At 39.0% G+C, this 8,106-nt stretch overlaps 1 pseudogene; it reads left to right on the plus strand.

Annotated features, from left to right (window-relative positions):
* The window catches only part of LOC109238770, a 62,341-nt pseudogene that overhangs the window by 25,821 nt on the left and 28,414 nt on the right, over positions 1-8,106 (plus strand).

Genomic DNA, 8,106 nt, shown 5'->3' on the forward strand with positions numbered 1-8,106 from the left:
ATGTGAATAGAATAATACAACTTAACGGCCATAATAATCAGATTTTCAACCCCACATAACCCGACCGGGGTGTCACAAGTCACGAGCATCTAAGAAGTAGGAACAAAACTACAGGGTCATATATATATAAAATCAAATCTGGAATCCAAAAGATGAAGTCCGGTGCCGCGAACGCTGGCGGTCACCTTGCTCAGCTACAATAACAATACCTTCAATCCGCTAATAACCCGCTACCGGGTGAACGATACCTGCAACTGCACGCGAGGTGCAGGGAGTAAAATGAGTACTTCCAACTCAGTGGTAATAAGAGTAAATAATAATTGAGAGGCAAGAAATCACGTAAGAGCACTCCATCATGCTATATAGGACAGTACAACCCTTTTTAGAAAACAGTAAGACCGTGAAAAATCATTCAGGAAATATCTGGCTCAGTTTAATAACCTCTTTTGAAAATATCCTTTTACAACAGTCAAGCAAATGAATGTGTATTCAGATAATGCAAGTCCGCACATAAGTCAGCCCCTCGGGCACAGCACTCCACTAACAATTAACACCAGGGCGTCTGGTAAACAGTGCAAGAAGTAGCATGAATGCCAATGAAATGAGAGTGCTGAATGTCATGACACGTAGTACAAATAGGAACCGATGCATGAATGCAATTCAATGCACATGACCGCTGCGGCGCGCAGCCCGATCCATTTGGGTACCCGCGCTCACTGTTGGGGTTCAGACTCCGGAGGGGCTCCTACAACCCAAGTGCAATATCATCATAGCATCGCTGCGGCGTGCATCCCGATCCATCCTCAGTCCAGAACATGCAAATGAGCCACTCGGGCAATGTCAAGTAATAGCTTTTAACTCAAAACATCAGAAAAATACAATTTAAGTCTTTAAACTTTAACAATATGACTGCACATTTCAAAACAGGGTTTAACTCAGGATTGAAATCATTTAATATGCTAAGTGTCATGAAAACAGTGATAATAATCCCTAAAGGATTCGAATAATCGGCACGAAGCCCAAAACATGGCAATCAACCCAAATCACGATAGCATCAAGTAGGTTTCAGTCAATTACGCAGTAAAATCAACAACCGGGATGGACCAAGTGACAATCCCCAATGGTGCTCTACCCCACGCTCATACCTGGCGTGCAAGTCACCACAATACAGCACTATGATGTGCAAATCCGGGGTTTCAAACCCTCAGGATATCATTTACAAGTATTACTCACCTCGAACCGGTGAAATCTCTTGCTCTCGAAACCTTTGCCCCTCAAACCGGCCTCCACGCGCGTCGAATCTAACCAAAATCAGAGCAAATACATTACAATATGCCAAGGGAACAATACCCAATCGAAAACAACCAAGAAATAGCAGAAATCTCAAAACTAGCAAAAACCCGAGCCCCGGGCCCGCTTTTCGAAAAATTACGAAATTCACATCACCGGATTCCTCGTCTCGACACGAGTCCATACATATAAAATTCACCAAAATCGGAGTTCGTTTGACCCTCCAAATTCTATTTTTACATCAAAATTCTCAAACCCTAACTTACCCCATTTTTTACCCTTTAATTCCTTGGGTTTTCAGTGTTAATTCATGTTTATACACAATAATAACATAATCTAAGCCCAAGAATCCATACCTGATGTTAGCCCTCGAAACTCTCTTCAAAAATCGCCCAAAATCTCATTAGTCCGAAGTCCAAAATGTTGTTCTTTCAAAAATTCGCGAAGATGATTAATTTCACTTAACTGCCAGGCATTTCGCTTCTGTGGGTCCCGTACCGCTTTTGTGGCTTTCGCTTATGCGGTCAACGTCCGCTTTTGCGGACCTTTCACTTAAGGCAACCTTCCGCTTCTGCGGTCCCCAACCGCATCTGCGGGACCGCTTAAGCGATCTAATGTTCCGCTTCTGCGGAACCTGACCAGGGTTCCAAATTCCGCTCCTGCGAGGTCTAGCTCGCTTCTGCGAGGCCGCCTATGCGGTCCTCCTTCCGCTCCTGCGGAATCTGACAAGGGCCAAGACTTCCGCTTCTGCGCACCTTCCAATCGCTTCAGCGAGACCGCACCTGCGGTCCCATAACCGCAGGTGCGAAACCAACAGATACCAGCAAGGTTGAACCTGCAATTAACTCCAAAAACCTTTCGCTTAACCACCCGAATTCACCCCGAGGCCCCCTGGACCTCAACCAAAAACACCAACACATCCTAATACCTTATTCAAACTTGTTCCAATCCTCAAAACACTTCAAACAACGCTAAAACCATCAAATCACATCGGATTCAAGCCTAAGTTTCTTAAAAACTTCCGAATTACGCATTCGATCAAAAACCCGACCAAACGATGTCCGAATGACCTGAAATTTTACACACATATCCAAAATCACCTAACGGAGCTGCAGCAACTCTCGGAATTCCATTCCGACCCTCGGATCAAAATCTCACCTATCAACCGGAATTCGCCAAAATACTAACTTCGCCAATTCAAGCCTAATTCTACACCGGACCTCCAAAATCAATTCTGATCGCACTCCTAAGTCACAAATCATTTCCCGAAGCTAACCGAATCACTGGAAATCACATTCGAGCCTTCTAACTCATAAGTCAACGTCCGGTTGACTCTTCCAACTTAGGCCTTCCTTAAAGAGACTAAGTGTCTCAGTTCTTATCAAAACCAATCCAAATCAACTCTAAAACACCACATACCGATAACGAAACATAAAGAAGCATAAAATGGGAGAAACGAAGCAGTAACACATGAGACGACGGGTCGGGTCGTCACAAGGTCACAATCCCCAGTCACAGTCGACCCCGCCTCAATATAGCGTCACAATGTGATATACCGTGGTTTCAAACCCTCAGGTCATCATCTACATCTATTACTCACCTCAAGCCGGCCACAAGTCTAGCTCGCTATGCCTTTGCCTTTCGAATCAACCTCTTCGCACGCCGAATCTGATTAAAACCACAACGAATACATTACAATAGGCTAAAGATACATAACCCAATCGAAAAGACTCGAAAAACACCAAAATTCACTAAGTTGGCAAAACCCGAGCCCCAAGCCCACTTCTCGAAAAATTACGAAATTTACATCACTGGATTCCTCGTCTCGCCACGAGTCAACACATACCAATTTTACCAAAATCGGAGTTCAAATGCCCTTTCAAGATCCGTTTTTACATCACAACTTTTCAATCCCTAGCTTGACCCGTTTTTGATGAATTTTCCACAATTTACATGTAATTTCTACCATAAACTCGAATATTTAGACCAAGGAACTTACCTCCAATTGATTCTCAGTCAAAGCCCTCGAAAATTCTCGCTCCAAGCTCTCAAAACCGCTTAAAAATGGTTGAAACCAACTCTTGTTCGCGGATGAAATTTAATATTTTAAACCCTTCTGTAACAGTTATTTTTCGCTTCTGCGGTCCCGCTTCCGCTTATGCGGGACCGCTTCTGCGGTCAGAAGTCCGCTTAAGCGGTTTTCATTAAAACCGCCCTTTTCGCTTATGCGACTCCAGATGCGCTTCTGCGGTTCTCTCAACAACCGCTTCTGCGGTAAAATATCCGCTTATGCGGACCCGCTGAAGCGACCATCCTTCCGCTTTTGCAAAAATTCCCTAACCCGGGCCTGACCGCTTCTGCGGTCGCTCACCCGCTTCTGCGGAACCGCTTCTGCGGTCCATTTCCGCAGAAGCGGAAATATCAGATGACAGCAGCAACAGACCTGCAACACTCCTCAAAACTCTCGTTCAACCACCCGAATTCACCCCGAGGCCCCCGGGACCTCAACCAAAAACACCAATACATCCTAAGACCTCATTCAAACTTGTTCTCATCCTCAAAACACATCAAACAACGCTAAAACCATAAAATCACATCGAATTTAAGCCTAAGTTTCTTAAAAACTTTCGAATTACGCATTCGATCAAAAACCCGACCAAAACACCTCCGAATGACCTGAAATTTTTCACACATATCCAAAATCACCTAACGGAGCTACTGCAACTCTCGGAATTCCATTCCGACCCTCGGATCAAAATCTCACCTATCCACCGGAATTCGCCAAAATGCCAACTTTGCCAATTCAAGCCTAATTCTACTCCGGACCTCCAAAATCACTTCCGATCGCACTCCTAAGTCACAAATCACCTCCCGAAGCTAACCGAATCACCGGAATTCACATCCGAGCCTTCTAACTAATAAATCAACGTTCGGTTGGCTTTTCCAAACCAAACCTTCCTTAAAGAGACTAAGTGTCTCATTTCCTATCCAAACCAATTCAATTCAACTCTAACTCACCCGTTGCTGATAATAAAACATGAAAGAGCAATAAATGGGGGAAACGAGGCTGTAATACATGAGACGACGGATTGGGTCGTCACATAGTGGATATGTAAGTGTAAGTTAAAGGAGGAATATTATCGAAGTGCGTGGAGTTTGGGATGTTTGAGTTTGAAGAAATTATCTTTTTCTTGTAGTGATAATAATAATTAGAGTTGTACAAAGGAAACCGAAAAATTCAGTGGCTAGGGGTGGCAAATGGGCGGGTTGGACTGAATTTGGGCGGGTCAAGATGGGTTAGGTCAATAAATGGGTCATTGCTCAACCCAGCCCAAAGTGTACTTGGGCTAAGATGGGCTGGGTCAAGATGGGCTAAACAATAGGTCATAGCCCAACCCGGCCAACTTGCCCATATTTTAGAACCATGCTCATCTTGCATAAAAAAACCTTTTACCTTAAAATGTGTAAGTTGAAAAATATTTTGCGGGTGGGGGTGGTGAAGAAAAACGAAAAAACAGAAAATTGAAAAATAAAAAATAAAAAAGTTAAAAAAAAATTGGAGGGGGTTTTGGGGGGGTGGGTGGGTGGTGCAGAAAAACAAAAAAACAGAAAACTGAAAAATAAAATAAAAAAGTAAAAAATAATAATTTTGAGGGGGGGGAGGGGGGGGGCTAGGGTGGGCGGATGGTGTAGAACCAAAAAAATGAAAATCAAAAATCAAAAAAAAGTAAAAAAAAATTGAGGGGTTTAGCGTGTGTGTGTGTGGGTGGGGGGGGGGGGTAGGGACGGGGGCGGGTGGTGTCAGAAAAACCATAAAACAGAAAACTGAAAATACAAAAAAAAAAGAGTAAAATTGGGGCAATGGGCAACTAAGTGAATTTCTAGTTAAGTTAGGTTGAGATCCCTTTGTTTTGGGTGAGTTTCATGGGTTGTATTTGGGCTGCTTAATGGGTCAAAATGGGTTATAAAAAAAGAGATTTTTACATTCCTATACCATATAGGAAACCTTATTACCCTCAACGTTTAAGGTTTGATATAATTACATTTAGTATACCAAATTACCAATTCTATACCATAGTGTATTTTAAGGGTACAATTAATGCAGCGTATATCCCTCCTTAATTCAAGGTACCGTATATCCCACCCCTCCCACGTTTCTCTCTCCCAAACCTTCACACTCACCCACGTTTTAGTGAGGGATTTCTTTTCTTCATGCCCTTTTTTTTCCTTCATATGCTTATCAGTTCAGAAATTGATTCCCGGGCTTCCAGAATGAGCATTGCTTTACGTTTCAGTTGTGTAGAATATCCAGAACGCAATTCTTTCGGGTTGGAGTTGAAGGATGTTTTAGTTAAATTCAATCAGATCTGCAAAATATGTCGTTCCCAGGCTTCCACTAGCTGGACACTCTTCTTTTGCGTTGGAGATTTTTGCACATTATATGTACAAGTTGTCACAAGCTTTAACTTAGCTCCTTGTGTTATTTCAATATTTATTCTTCTTAAATCATAAATATTCGTGTAGTTTAATTGGGATTTTCGACATAATTGCATTTTTTGCAGAAGATTTGTAGAAGATTTAGTCATTTTTGATTTGTGAAAACAGAAAACAAAGCATCTACAATCAGAATACAAATAATCTACAATTTATCTACAAATTATCTACAAACTAGGTACATTGAATTTTTATATCCCAATTCCCATTCAATTGTAGCATAATTGGGATTTTTGACATAATTGCGTTTTTTCAGAAGATCTGTAGAAGTTTTAGCCTTTTTTTCTTTGTGAAAACAGAAAATAAAGTATCTACAATCAGAATACAAATAATCTACAATTTATCTACAATTTATCTACAATTTCTACAATATGTCTTCTTCTTCTTCTTCTTCTTCTTCTTCGAGTTTCAATCTGAAATTCAGTCAAAACTAAGTCTAATCTTCACCAAAATCCCTCAAAATTGAGATATAAACTCCAAACCATATTCCCGATTATTTTCAACAACACCCAATCCAAACAAATATGATTTTTGAAAACCCAAATTTGAATTCAAAGCTTTCAAGCTTTTTAATGGCTGTCAATGGATTTTAAATTGAAGATATAGGATTTGCGTTTCAAATTTGATCTGAAGGTCGCGAAATCAATTAGAATATTCTGTTCCTGATTTGTAGCGCGCCTAATTAGGAAGATTCAGCTACTAATAATTAGTATTTAATGAATGGTACAATAATTGTAGAAAAATTGTGAACATAGCGGGTAAATTAGAAACTATGCACATATTTGGTAATAAAGTTTCATATATGGTATAGGAAGGAAAAAATCTCATAAAAAGAAGGGTTAACTTGGGCTCAACCCAAATAGACCCATGAGCTAAAATGTTTGTAACCCAACCCATTAATCTCTGGGCGGGTTGGGCAGGTTGAACGGGTTTGCGCTCAAATTGCCACCCCTATCAGTGGCGTATCTAGCACTATAGCTACGGGTGCAATTGAACCCATAGCTTTTAAGGCGGGGCATAAATTTATGAGTAAAAATTAACTAATATTGTAAGAAATAGTGAATATGAACACATAACTTTGAAAATATGATAGGTTAAATGCTAACAACCTTAAATATTGAACCCATACAATTTAAATCTTGGATCCGCCTCTAGACAAACTGCACCAACCCGATAATTCGAGTCAAACCGAGAAAAAAATTTGACTATGATTTGTTTTGATTTGGTTTGGTGTTGGAAAAAAAAATCCTACTATAATTGATTTGCTACTATAATTAAAGAAAGTCACACTGAAACCAAACCAACCCGACATTACATATATAAAATTTTTAGATATATTTAATATATAAATATACTTATTGTGATGTAATTTATAAATATTTCTTAAACTTTTTCATATATAATTTTATCTTTTAAGGTATTATTATTTCAAGGTTGGATATGAACTTTTGAATGTTCCAATAGGTTTTATAGCCATTAATATTAGTAACTTAGATAATGCTAACAAAAGCCCAAACCAAAACCAAAACCAAATCAATATTAATGCTTACAAAAGATATTCAATTCAATACTAGGAACGACAGTGTATTGAATATCTATTTTTTGTTTTGCAATGATTTAGATAAAAATGCATAACCTATTTTTATTTTTTAAGAGTTTAGTCATGTAATTAATACTCCCTTATTAGTCTACTTATTTTAGCATGACTTAGTACTTTTAGATTATGTTTATTTTTATTATGCTTTTTAATTAGCAATATTTATATTACATAATTTTATTGTCTTTATTGTTGAATATTTTAGGATAATGCCATGACACATCTCATATTTTGTATTATGTTATTGAAAAATACCTTATATAGTTGTATATTACTAGGATTAAAGAAATATTTTGAGCACAAGTTATGTGTTTTGTGTTTCGAAAACTTTACCGGAAAAAAATCCAAACAAATCCGAATAACCCGAAAATCCGAGAAAAATCGAGATTGAAAACCCCGAGTTTTATTGGTCTAGTTTGATCTTTAAATTTAATAACCCGACCCAATTGGTTTGTTTTGGTAATTGCAAAATCCGAGCCAGCCCGACCTATGTGCACCCCTAACAATAATGCACCTTAATATGGATAAATAGTTGTTAGAAATGATGCTTGGGCCTTTTGCCAGCTTTCAGTTATATTTGTTTGTACATATTTCTCATTCGGTAATACAAAAGTTTATTTATTTGCCAAACAAAAAAAAAAATTAACCAAATAGCCGCCCTTCTAATTTTTTAAATTAAAAATAGCCGACGGATGTAACTCTCTCTCTCTTTATATATATATATA

Source organism: Nicotiana attenuata, chromosome 1, assembly GCF_001879085.1.
Source record: "Nicotiana attenuata strain UT chromosome 1, NIATTr2, whole genome shotgun sequence".
Taxonomy (NCBI): domain Eukaryota; kingdom Viridiplantae; phylum Streptophyta; class Magnoliopsida; order Solanales; family Solanaceae; genus Nicotiana; species Nicotiana attenuata.